Source organism: Rutidosis leptorrhynchoides, chromosome 7 (assembly GCF_046630445.1).
Source record: "Rutidosis leptorrhynchoides isolate AG116_Rl617_1_P2 chromosome 7, CSIRO_AGI_Rlap_v1, whole genome shotgun sequence".
NCBI classification, from domain to species: domain Eukaryota; kingdom Viridiplantae; phylum Streptophyta; class Magnoliopsida; order Asterales; family Asteraceae; genus Rutidosis; species Rutidosis leptorrhynchoides.
The window spans coordinates 335,660,140-335,675,147 of record NC_092339.1 but is presented as its reverse complement, the minus strand read 5'-3'; the positions used below and the strand labels follow the sequence as shown (position 1 = coordinate 335,675,147).

Here is a 15,008-nt window from a genome sequence, read left to right as displayed (position 1 = left end):
TTTTACATACACATTTTTTTTGAGCACTCACAGCGAAAGACTTTAAGTTTACACATCATATATTAATACATAGTAATATGATTACACGAAATCACAGGTGTTACGTTATTAATACAAACTACTTGACCATATAGATTATTACAAAACATCAGAGTTATACACTGTGTCAAACATCTTGACTTGCCTTGCAAAACCCACCAAAAGCTACTAATACACACCTGCGGGGCAAAACACTGTGGGGAATTAGCATAACGCTATGTGAATGACAATATCTAGGTGGACAACACTACAAGCATCAAGCACAGCTTAAAGGCACTGGTCACTAATCACTTAAAGCCATAAACAAGAGGACCGGCAACCCGTAGCTGATCAAGCTGGAATATACCGATAGCCCCCATTACTGAATCACTGGTATAGTCTTCCAGATGTGACGCACTCGTCATTCATACTATACCACTAATCAGTAATGTTTGGACCCAATTCTATTACCCCAAATGAGGTAAACACAATCGACCTCTTACGTCACACAAAACACCTCGACGAAATCACTGGGTGCGCACATAATCACATATAGTCACTGCACTGGTCACAGACTCATTACACAGTCTAATTATAAGCATGGCATGGATCACTATACTTGTTACTGTATAATCACATCCATAAAGATAATCCCACTCACCTGGAAGCCCAAGCACTCAGTTGTCTTATATCACTGAGCCTTCACCTTTTCGTTTATCACCTGAGAATCACCACCAAATAACTCAAGTTAGTATAGTGTTCAAGTGTTGAATCACGCTTCATATTTAACAGAAAATATTCAAAAAAACATATAGGGTTTTCGAGCACTATAAGGTTCTGTGTCTAAATCAAAGCACAAAAAAAACACACCAAACATATGTACACATATTCCTTTCCCAAAATCACTAAGATCTAATACTTATACACAAGATTTAGGATCAAAGTACCAAAATCCCCAATTTTATGTAAGCATGAACCCTAAAACTTAAATCACTATTTTTACATATTTACACAAATCAAGCATACCTGAATCATGTATATAGCATAACTAGGCGATAATTATGATCAATTTAAGCATAAACCACAATATTTGGTCACTACCTTATTAGTTATTAAATTCATAAAAACCCAGGTATTATTCAATTGAATTCATATAAATTAAATAATCATACCTCCTTCTTATTTGTCAAATTCGTGGGACTAGTTCTCAAGAGTCTTCTTTGATTATAAATATATAATCCAAAATCATGATATATTAGAGATGTACTTGTATGTGTAGATGTAAGTGTGTGTTATTGTTATTATGAAATGAGATGGAACGTTCAAGATACATAAAAGCCACCAGGGACTAATCATACCCACTTCACAAATTAAAAACATAAAATGGTGTGTTTGGTATGCATACGTGTAAGTATGTATATGTGCATACATTTTTTTTATTTTTATCAAATTAAGATATGGAACAAGGAAGTAACAAGTGATTGGGATAAAAGACACATGCCCACACACACGTGTACACTTGCAACAAAACTTACACATCAACTTATTACAATTATTATTTTAACAAGTATTATATCTGTGATTTGAAACACAACACGCCTCGTTAAGCAGCCCTAACGAAGCCCAAATCACGCAAACAGATATTTTCTGTGACCATCGTCACAAGCACATTAATTTAGTCACATAATAAATTATCAACTCATAATTTATTATTTCACTCCTTATAATTATTTCCTACAAATTACTCATAATTTAAATATCATATTTAAATTATAATAATAAAATAACACAATATATCTATTTCATTTAGGCCCATAACTAGGGTGTTACATTTATGGTATTGAAAGACTTCCTTCCCACAAACGGAAAATCGATGGAGAAGTGCGGCGTGACCCGGATAGTTTATCCGGTGGTATCAAAAGGAGTCATAGTCAGATATTTAACATAATTGACATTGAGGTTGATTACGTTTTTGCGGGTATAGTTGAAGTGAGTTGAAATGTGCGTGTCCCAAGAAACTTTCTTGGCGGTATAGATGGGGAAGTTCAATGAATTCAAGACAGATAATCGGTATGGGTTTGTTTAAATTCTCCAAGTGAGAGATTGTTGAGATATGAAAACTTTAAACAATGAACGAAAATCAAGAATGTTTGGGAGATAAGTTTTACTTAGAGAGGTTAAGTTTAACTTGTGGAGCAAGTTTCAAATTTTAGGAATGTTATTTACTTGAAGGCAAAGTTACCTTATTCAATAAGTGGTAATTGATTTGTGGAATATCTTTGGCTTGAAGGCCGAGTTAACTTGTGCAGCAAGGAACTAGGTTTAAATGTTTCACTATAAATAGACCCCTAGCCTCATTGCAATTGTGTGCACGAAAATAAAGAAAATCTCTGGTTTGCGTATGTGGACTAAACCATTCTTCATGTTTGGAGTTGGGATATAACCACGTTAAATTCTTGTGTCATCTATCATTTATTATCGTTTTACGTTTTGCTTATTCATTTGCCGTATGTAGGTCACATGAGTCTTGTACGAATTGGGTTTTTGCTAACGAGGGTATCATTAGTTAGGATTCTTCTGCTGCCAATTCCTAACAACTCAATCCCCCGATACACCATAAAATAACAACTTCTGTTGACTACACTATATAGGACAAAGTGAATATGATGCTATTATAGTTATATACATCTACATCTATGTTTATACTTACACTATCCATAAATACTGAAAGGCATGGTTTACGGGTCGATTTCTTGAATCAATATCTGTTGAATAATCTTCAATCGCAAATCGCGGGTTAGTAATTCTTTTTTCTTTTGTTTCGGTTTTTAGGTTTATGATTGTCGTGTCTGATGTATTGAAGATCGATGTATCCATATTTCAAGCGACTTATGAAGATGCCATATACATGATTCAGAACCCTAAATTTTGTTTTGTTCGTTACTTTATAGATCAGATTTAAAATCAAAACCCTAATTTTGTTTCTCTAAAAACTATTCATTTAAGGTTTTACATTCAGGTGTCGGTCGATCTCTGTTCTCTTACCAGCTTATATAAAAAAAAGTTCCTATTTTGTTAATTATTGATCGCCATTGATCTGTGTTTTAATCTATTTGTCCACCATGTTTGATATATTTTTTTTTTATTTTGCTTTCGTTAGTGTTCGTTAGTATTCATATTTGTTCATATAGTCTTCTTTATATTTTTATCTCTAAAGTTATACTCCGTATAATAACATCTTACTATTAGTATTCATATCTGTTCATATAGTCTTCTTTATATTCTTATCAGAATGCTAATAATTCTTCAATAAAATGTCCTATAAACCAAAAAATGGCATATAGAAACATTGTTAGTGTTATTTTGTGTTTCCTTCATTAAGCTTGCTACTGATGACTAGAATTTAAACAATAAGAAAGTCAAAATAATTTTCATTTTTGAATATATCTGTTTCCTACTTTTTAGTTTTTGGTTCCCTAAATTAAGCCTTTGGATTTATGGAATATATTCTGTTAGTTACAACAAATTAATATCCTTTTGAAAATCTGTGAAAATTTGAACACCAAAATATCTTCTAAAAATAAACTGTAACAATTTTCCTAAAGTTTTGGCAACAGTGATGAATCAACAGCCATAATACGCGTTTTAATGATAATGCCAAATCTATTAGCCTATAAATTTTCGTGATTTAGTCTCATCTGGTCTTTATATATAGTTCAGTGAAATCACATCACATTTTCATTCATATTCAAAAAACAAACTGGTCAAAATTATCACATTTTGTCATTTTCTTTCTCCCATTGGATTGGATACTTTGTTATTGTAAGTTTTTCATTTAAAAAAGTTGGTTTCATTCTACTTTTTCAGAATTTTTTCTTATTATTGGTTTATGTTTTCAGTAAAATTTACACTGATGCACCAGGTATATGGTGTCTTTCTCACGGTTGTAAGCTCGGTATATGTAGGTAACATTCATTTGTTCTTTATTTTTGTAATATTTCTTAATTTTTAAAATTGAACTCCTAATTGTGTTGTAAGAATAAGATTAGTTATGTAAAATGGGTCTACAATGTAACTGTCATATGAATTATAAGGATAAAAAAATCAAATATGATTGGTTATGTAAATGGGCCTAAATGTGCTTTGTATGCAAAACTATCTAAATGGCGTTGATATATTTGTATGCCATAAAGTAATTTAGTTTTATTTTATGTGTGCATGTTTGTTTAGAGATATTGAATTACACATAGGTATTGAGATATGACACACGTATTTTTAATGCACAAACTTCTTCTATTAGCAAGTTATATTATTATTTGAAATTTAATTTATATAATCGTAGGTGCTAGGTCATTTAATCGAAGAAGCTTGCTTCACATTGGAAATGATATGAACCGTTGCGAAGAAGCAATATCAGTTATTGGGAGAACACTAGCTTCCTTTGATGAGGATAACTTAATTCCCTGTTTTGGATTCGGGGACGGTATAACATTACAAATTTACATAATCATCCTTAAATTTGTATTTTCAGCATGATCTTAGTCATATATTTCCTCTTTGTAAAATTACAGCTTCGACACATGATCAAGAAGTGTTTAGATTCCTCGAAGATGATAAATTTTGTGATGGATTTGAAGACATTTTGAGACGATACAGGGAATTAGTACCTTAATTACGCCTTGCAGGTCTCATTTTTTTTATCTCCCTTTTATTTCCTTATGCATAATGTAAGGTTTGGATATCTCATTCCTATTTTATTTAAACAGGACATCAGGACCTACATCGTTTGCTCCTATTATCGAGATGGCTATTACTATTATTGAACAAAGTGGCGGTCAGTATCACGTTCTATTGATAATTGCCGATGGCCAGGTAATTCAAAATGTTAATATTCCATTTAATGCTTAAATTCTAATTATTTAATAATATTTTAGAAAACCGTTAGTCAGCAAGAGAGGAAAACCATTGAGGCAATTGTGAAAGCTAGGTAATACTCAAAGTCCAATTTGGTAGTTCGTTAATGTTAGTTTTGTAAATGTTAGTTTCGTTAACCTTATTGCATTTGGGACTCGAACAGGTCTTGCCTTTCCTCCTAAAGAAGCTAAAAGATCTGTGATTGATGGTGATTTCTAAACCCACAACTGAAACTTTACAGGTATTTTAGCTAAAAAATATGTGATCTGTGATTTATGGTGTCACCGCCGTTGTTGCTGCTGATCTCTTTGTTGTTTGTTTTTATTTTTTATTAGGTGAATCGAAGGTGGTTGCTGCAGTTTATTGGCTAATGGCTGGTATGTATAAAAACAAAGACCCTCAAAGACGTGTATTCAAGTCATTTGAAAGCTAAAAAGTGGGCACAGTGGTTTTTGCTCAGGTAATCTTATAACAAATTTTATTCTTTTTTAAGTTTTATAGAGGATAGATGGTAACATTGGGGGAAATGAGTTAAAGCTGCAAGTTTGAGTCTTTATATGGACAAATGGTGTCAAATGATCAAAATTTTCATGGGTACCTCGAAAAGATAAGAAATCTTTAGTTGAAGCTAATCTTTTACAAGTCCTTATTATTCAAACCTAAAAAACAAGTGGATATTATATAAGCTCTAAAGTAATCTTTACATTGGTTAATCTTGGTAAATGGCGAATTCATTTCATGGGTACCTATAAAAGATTAATATTTGTGGGTTTTAGAGATATGGATTCTGAAATCTGTATGATTGTTATGGGTGAGAAAGTATTGTATCCAAACTCGGTTTGATATATTATTTCGATTGTGCTCTATTTTAAAAATTACTTTTATGTTCTGAATTGCTAATCTTTTGAACTGGCTAACTGTATATAGTATTATATATCGAGTAGATGACTGCTTTTCCATGTATTCTATATGGATTGGTTTGGTACTTTGCATTTTATCCTCAACGGGTCAAAGGGGGTATGATTCAAGCTTTCAATAAACATGAGACACAGTATATGCTTCTAAAGGGTCAATTTGGTTGCACCTTAGAAGTTGTAACACATTTGATTATGAAAGAAAAAAATAATGGGTTTCTTGATCATACCATTAAGAAATCAAGATGATTATGATATATCTTTTTATTATTATATCATACAAATGTCTTCTTTTTATTAAATGAATTCATATTCATATTCATGTTTTGGGTATTGCTTTAAACATTTGCAGAGTATACAAAAACAACATTTGAGAAACTTTTATTGAGTGGAGTACTACATCCACCAAAGCTACTGAACGTACATTCTGCAGGTAAAGTAGATTCTTCATGAAGAGTAGATACTTTGTGCAGATAATGTGGTTCGATAAGACCTCTAATGGTTTGTATTTTGTTTCATGCAACTTCTTTTTATATTTCGCACTGATGGCCATTTTTACCTAACTACTTATAAATGGGCACATTTATGATATAGATGCCATAGAATTGGCTAAACAGAACGTGTTAACGTGTATATTCTTGCACCTGCCCAGCCTTTTGAGGGTTTTTATACATCTTTCTATGTAGTTTTAATCTATTTTAAGTAAAAACATATGATATGATATCATGTTGGATAATCTATTCACGACCAAATTCTGAAAAGAACTTCCCATAAGTTGAAGCTTGGGCCTTTGGGATCGTAGAGATCAAAACATGACAGGAAAGATTAGTAAAGTCAAACAATGAAGTCATGGAGGTACATAATTGTGTAGACACATATATGTGCTGTATTGAGAATCTTATTTTTTGTAGTATGATTCATTATCGTGTTCTAAAAAAGGTTTTTAAATATGTTCTCAGTGAACTGAACGACATGATGTCACTTTTGTGAGTTAATGATGATCCACTAGACACAATGATACCTGCGTATATCAAAGACGAGGATCTTGGGATGGTTTTAGATATAATATGTATTTAATTGTTGTTGACCTTTTGCAGATCAAAAAAGCCAGACTTCTTGGCGAGTGCACTTCCACTCAGAGGCCCTGGTTAGGTGGTCATACTAACAACACATTTGTTTTCAATAACTAAGCATGTCGATTTGAATAGTCATCTTGTCATCATCATCATCATCATCATCATCATCATCATCATCATCATCATCATCATCATCATCATCATCATCATCATCATCATCATCATCATCATTTAGCTTATTAAAAAGTGGTAAAAATGGTGTTAAACTGTTAATTAGGCTAGCCAAGCTTTGAACATGGTTACAATTTTAGTTTATAGTTTACAATTTGGCGGGTCTGATAATAGGTCAAACTGGCGGGTTTGGTAATAGGTCTAGGCACTAGTGTTCCATGGCTCATGTGTAAACAAGATGATGCCCATGACCCCTTTGTAAGTGCACCATATAGTTTGTCATATATGAATTTGTAATGCAATGACCTGCTGCCTTTTGTACTCTTTTTTTAATTATGCTATTTAACAAACTCTGTGATATCTAATGTTTATGCATTTTGAAACATCAGTGATTGTAAAAGAACAAGTCTCAATACAATCGACCAACTTCATTCATCCACCTAATATATCATCCAAATCCTAAAGAAATGGTATTGCCTTTCTTCAGTGTTATTTACAAAATTGCAGATTTATATTCATCCACATTAGAAAGTTGATAATATTTTTTGATTGTTTAATAAACAATTCATTATTTTACAGCTACTACCAAATGAATGGGTCATGACTTCATTGAGGCGGCTTTACTAAATGTGTCATATGATTAATCTTCATTTTAAGATAATTTGCATGATCTGATATTTTGATTTATATATCTCATTTGGATATTCTTTATATGGTGATTAAATTACTTGGGGTTGTGATAAAAAGGATTTAGGTTAATATTCTATTGTTAAAGTGATTGCTCAAAATGCAACACATGTTTAGTTGTTGTCTATTTTGACAGATGAAGTGAAACTACATAAAGTGGATCTACATAGGATTTTGAAACTTTCATATGAAAAGCTTTTGGCTGCACTTGATGAGATTAATACTGAATATGAAATCCCAAAGAAGCAAACTAACATTGCACGTGGTGTATCTATTCATGGTTAATTTCTTTTGGTGTCTGAGGTCGCACTTATCAAATGGGGGAAAATTGCCAAAGTTCATTTTCATACATGATTCGAACAGCCTGTCTAATTGTGCAGTCAAGTTTTGGTGTTTTAAAAATGATTTTTAGAGGTATTTTGGTTAGATGATTCATTTCAAATCATTTTAAGGTAAAGGTGCATATTTTGTTCAACTTACGCCTTTGATTTTATTTCTTTCATTCAAGGTAAATTATTGTATATTCGTACAATATTTAGAATGATGCTTTTCCTTTTTCATTTGTCATTTTAGAGTAGTATAAACCTGAAGACTATAATACTATGTGTTGATTGAGATGTGTTGGTTGAGATTTGATTGAGTACGTGAGTTTGGTTAATTGCCATTTTATTTCTTTGCCATTTTCTTCCATTGTTATCACATCCTTCGTTCAACACCACACAATAAATCTCTTTGATTTACTTAACCTATCTATCTTTATATTAATTATGTTTCATGACTTTGTTGGAAGCAACATATATATTCTCGCTAAAGAAGTATAAGTTGTATCGTAGAATACATGTAAGCACATTATGTGTTGTTATGGTGCAATTCACTTATCTTATAAGCCATTCTCATACTCAATGCAAAAGTCTAAGAAGAGAACCATTATGTGTCTATAGCTTTCATGTTTCTTATTATACTGATATATTATTTATATTGATATTGATATTGATAATCTTAACAATATTCTCAATCAATATAGCTAGCTTATTTGTTTATTTTCCAGGTTGTAACTTGCTTGCTTTGTTATGATTAATTGAACATGACTACGTAAATTGTTTTGATTTCTTGACAACATAACAAATACTATATAAAAAATAATTACTCTGACAATTCATATCTTGATTCGTCCTTAAAAAATCTCGCGAATTCGCGGGTCTTAAGCTAGTGACATATTAAAACATCTGCTAATGCAACCTGTTTTCAACACGCTATATACAAATTATAAACATAGTTAACACGTTTCAATAGTTTAAATACCCACAAACTACTAAACTAGGCTCATTGGTACTTCTCAAATTACGTGTACATATCGATTTTCAAGAGGTATCATGTGTCCACTTTTTAAATTAAATACCTGATAAATTACTCAGTATTTAGATCAGATGCACTACTTGTATACAAGAATAAAAGCAAAGTTAGTTTACCTCAAGAATTATGCTAAGATGTTGATTCAAAATCAGCAATCTCGCTTCCGAATTGATCAATCAACGAATGTTTTAAAACTCAAGTGATTCGTGTGTTTGTGTGTGTTTTTGGTTTCTCATGCGGCAAACCTAAAACGTATAGGAGGAGGTGCAATGTTATCAAATAAATGTGCCTGTGAGATCTCAGAATTCTAGGATGCCCTAGTAAAACCATGTTGGGCTAACTGTATGCTAATCCGATAAACCATTTCTTCAAGTTTGCCACTTGATCTCATTTTAAACCTCATTTGTATCTTGACGAATACAATCTGCGCTCAAACCTTTCGTAATTCTTGAAACACCTCAATCGAGAGAAGGAACCAACCGCACTTCATCTACGGAAGAAAAGATTTAGGCATACAGTCATGCATCTGAAAACTCTCGGAATCTGAGTAAACGTTTAACACGCATCTGTGTTAGCTCCTTTGGCGTTATTATTACCGAAAATAATTTTACAATTCCCCTCCAAATTAGTCAATTTTATCATAGCTCCAACAAATCAACTTCGACTTTCATTCGGATTAGCCTTATTATAACTTTGATATATAAGTTTGCCACATGATTTCATCCTAAACAATCATTCGTATCTTGACGATTATCATCAGCGTTTAATCATCTAAAAACACAATTCTCTTGAAACCACCTCAGATTGATAACCGATGATTCAGATATGGTAGCATTAAATGCAGAGGAAACAATAAAATTGTAGATGTTCTAAATGGACAAGAGTTTGATGATTAAGAATGGAGTGTTAGGAACGCTCGATAGAAAATTTGGTACTGAAAAATGGATTGAGCAAACCATAAAGGAGACCAAGGACAAATACAAGGACCAAACCCTATATTCAAAAAATCCAGGTAATTCTGGATCCAATGAAATCTTTAGAGAACATCTTGCTCCGAAATCATGTTAAAATCTTGCGGAAAATTTTTCTTCATCAACCTTCAAACTTAGAAATTCCAAAATATCATCATAAATATCTTCGATATTTCTGAGGATATTTTCATAAATATTCTTGTCCGAAATTATCTACCTCTTCGTGTTTTCTGGATTCCATTATATTGAAAACTTCTGTAAAAAATAAAATAAAAAAAATCTAAGTATAAATTATGAATGAATTGTGGAGAAGTGTTGGGAATTGAAGCATGAGATAGTATAATATAATGGCGCTTGGCCAACGTGATTATATTACAGTAAGTCATGCTGAGTTTCTAATGAAACGTGATGATGGTTCACAGTAGAACATACCATCATCATGTGTCATGTTACATAACTCTTTCATTCTACTTAACTTCTGAATATGTCAAGAAAATGTATTCTTGGTGGTTCTATCTTCCGTGATATTGATAAATTTGAAAATCAAATCGTGCTATCACGTTCCTTCCTGCTTAGAACATTATAATCATTCGAAACTCTATATCTACAAATTCTGGACCATTATTTGCTTGACTTGAAGTCGGGAAGAGAAAACAAAAGCATAAAGCTTCGAAATATAAGGGAGAATATAAAGCCCGATAACAACACATAAATTACAAACCATGTATATCAATGTTTATCGCAACATAAAAACATGGGAGAATTAAAAACACTATAACCCCAAGGGCGAAGTAGAAGAAAGCTGATTCCTCTGGTGAAAGTTGAAAAAGGAGAATGATTGTTGCGATAGTAAGGATGAGGACAAGGATCAGAACTGGATTAAGCATTTTCACAATCGTTTGGATGTATGAACTAAGAAAGAAAGTATAGGAATGATGAGAATAATGGAACGGAAGAGTTTAATTTATAAAGGAAAAATCAAACGCAACGAGCGAGATAGATGACCGCATTTAATTAAAGAGGATCCTAATTTCCTTAAATCCCGAAGAATCAGATTTTATTCAGATTTCGAAGATTTTCTTTAAATTCCTTAAATTCCGGAATTCAACCCTGATCACGTTAAAAGTCAAGAAGAATCTTATTTTCCTCAGTTCAATATTTTGTGATAGCTTCACTCGTACTCTTCGAGTAATCGAATTATCTTATCCATATTACTCAACAGTAATAAAACTCTATTTATCAGCTCAAATTTGTCATGAAAACATTTTTAATGTTAGCTATGTCGACCACGATCAAATTTCGGGACGAAATTTCTTTAACGGGTAGGTACTGTGACGACCCGGAAATTTCCGACCAAATTTAAACTTAATCTTTATATGATTTCGACACGATAAGCAAAGTCTATAATGTTGAGTCTTAAAATTATTGAATTTTTTTATATACATTACATTACTCTGTGACTATTTCTGATGATTCACGAACCTTTGATTGTAAATAGAAATGTGTATGTAAATAATTATATATGTAATTAATATAATTATCTACTTAATATTTAAAACATTAGTTTATATATATTAGTTAAAAGAATATATATATATATATATATATATATATATATATATATATATATATATATATATATATATATATATATATATATATATATATATATATATATATATATATGACTTCTGTACCTAATTGATGATTATATGTATATTTTAATATATTATAATGTACAAATAATAAATATTCAAAATATATTGTTTTATATGATATAGAATTATTAAACATTACATAATTAATAAATTTTAATATTAACACATGTAATTACAAGTTAAAATATAATTGTATTAATATTATTATATATAGATATGAAGTTTAATACATTTGAATTATTATAGTATTATTATTATTACTAAAATTAATATTTTATTTTAAAATTTTTATAATTAATATTATTAATTCTATTATTATTATAATTAGTATTTTTACTATCATTAATAATATTATAAGAATTATTATTGTTAATATAATTATTAATTATTTATATTAAATATAATATATATATATATATATATATATATATATATATATATATATATATATATATATATATATATATATATATATATATATAAATCAGATAAAGATAGAATCGGTTACACCTCTCAATCAAACTACACTTGTTTTCGTTGTATGCCTTTGATCAGATTACAAATCGAACCCCACAATCAAATCTTCTTTTGATACCTACATCATCAATTACAAATAAGTTTTGTTGTTTTGCTTTTGATCAAAGCATCTTTTGACTTCCTTTACTTCCCTTTTTGTGTGACAACCAAAACTCACTACAATCATATATGGAATATTTATATGCACATAACTATACGTATACAGTTGATGAATGTGATGCCTATCCTTGTTTGTTACAAATCACCATCTAATCTATATAGATTTACATGCTTATGACAGAGAGAAATATAAACAATCATCTCTCCCTCTCCTCTTCTCATTCAAGAACTACCTTAACCATCGATCACCTTGATTATTATACAGCCTCTTTCTTCAACAAAAGACCACCATCATAATTGTATCGAAATCATTCACCATGAGGAAACCTGCAAAAAGTTCCAACAAACTATTAATAAAACTGACTGTAACATCCTAAACTACTAATGCTAGATTCTATTTCTGTTTCAATCCAAAAACTACCACCATGATTCACCCACTTGATCACCTACGATCACCACCAACAATGACCCATAATCACCACAGCTTAACCCTTAAATCGTACAAGTGCAGCTACTGGTTGAGGATTCTATTTCTTTCTTTCTTGTTTGAACACCCAACAAAAGACACCAAACCCACTTGTTCATTTTGTATACCTCGATCAAACATATACCTGCAACCATCATGAGCAAACAAACACCATAGGTAATCATCCTTTTTACTGCTTATTTCTGTTTCTGCTTTCGAATCATAACCAAACCAAACCACCTTCAACATTAGTCCCTGCTGCAGATCTATTTTAATCTTAACATACCAAAAAACCCATTCGATTACAGGTCACTAGTGAACAATATTGCTTTTCGAAACTAGCCAAAACCTGTTATATAATAAACTACTACCAATCCTGTCTTCTTCTGCTAATGTACGGTATGAGAAAACCATGATAGTTAATTGATTAAATTGAGAATAAGAAGAAACAAATATCTATATTATTCAACAAATACGGATCATGGTTTCTATTCAATTTCATCAACTCAAATTTCATAACATTCAATTAATGAGCATCAACAGCTTGGAGATCGAATTCATGAACAATGACAACAAAATAACAATTCCAAATCTGTAGAAAGTATAAAATAATAATAATAATATAATAATAATAATAATAATAATAATAATAATAATAATAATAATAATAATAATAATAATAATAATAATAATAATAATAATAATAATAATAATAACATAGTCATAGCTAGATGATTCGAATTTACCTTCGTTGAACGATATTGATGGAAAATTGATGCAATACCTGTAATCGTATGATATGGTGATTTTTGACTCCTTTCTAATCAGACATACACCAACTATTGCTTCGATTTATCCATTGTTCTTCGATTGCAATGATGATTGAGACTGATGATGGCGATTAAATGATGATGATGAGTAATGACTGATTGAACGATGATGATGAATCGAAGACCTGTTATTCCTTGATGACGATTGTTTTATCGAGTGATCGATTTAGAGAACCGGAGGTCTCATGAACTGGGATTCATGCTGCGTCTGTCTTCTGCCTTTGCTCGATCTGTCTATGATTAGGGTTAAGGACTACCGAATCAGATTACTCTTTAAATGGATCATCTAACCTATTTTTGGGTTGAGATTTAGTTGGGCCGATTGTATCCTAATTAGACTTAGAACTTGGGTTTTTGTATGGACTTCATCATCATTGTATCTAATTAAAGGTTCGAGAATCCGAGGCTAACCCTGCATTGTTCAATATAGTCATATGTATTTTTACTACAAAATACAGTATGGTGAGTTCATTTGCTCCCTTTTACTCTTTACATTTTTGGGACTGAGAATACATGCGCTATTTTTACAACTGCTTTATTAAATGCTTTTGAAATATATTTTGAACTGCGAATACATGAAATGCTTTTATAAATGTTTGACGAGATAGACACAAGTAAAACATTCCTCGAATGAATTATTATGCAGACAGAAGTTCCGTGGATTATTATTGAATTATGTGGACTTGATAATTGCCACTAATTATTGTGAATATTTTTCCCCTGATTATTATTTCTTGGTAACCTAAGAATTAGAATCGGGTATGGCCCTAATTCACGCGAATCCTAAAGGTAGCTACTGGGTTTAACACCCCCACCCAGAATGTTCACTAGACGGAAGGGCTAGTGGGCGTGGTGTTTAGTACTTCGAAGTTTATATGATTATTATACAGACGAGATGTTCTGTTTTGGGGATATTATTATGCGCATTATATGTTAAGGTCGGTTACCAAGCCAAGTTATGAAAGCAATGAAAAGTGAATGTTATGTATCGAGAGAATGATTTTATACACATTTTATGTGTATGTTATTTTTGTGCACGAGATATGTGTACGGTTACTAAGATTTATGAAAGATGATTTCGTACACGAGAAATGTGTACTGTATTTAAAAGATATCGCATGTACATTACAGGTGGGTATAGGATTCGGGCCCATTTGTACCATGCAACATTTAAATCTTGTGGTCTATCAAAATGATGAATTTTATTGTTTTATGATAAACCTATGAACTCACCAACCTTTTGGTTGACTCTTGAAAGCATGTTTATTCTCAGGTATGAAAGAAATCTTCCGCTGTGCATTTGCTCATTTTAGA

The 15,008-nt window shown here is 31.2% G+C and overlaps 1 long non-coding RNA gene across 1 annotated transcript; it reads left to right on the top strand.

Moving 5' to 3' along the window:
• Nucleotides 1-4,789: 4,789 nt before the first annotated feature.
• LOC139859982 (uncharacterized) lies at nucleotides 4,790-5,478 on the top strand. The gene is made up of 3 exons (XR_011763192.1): nucleotides 4,790-5,005; nucleotides 5,096-5,173; nucleotides 5,268-5,478. It is a non-coding gene; the product is annotated as an uncharacterized lncRNA (long non-coding RNA).
• The last annotated feature ends 9,530 nt before the right edge of the window (nucleotides 5,479-15,008 follow it).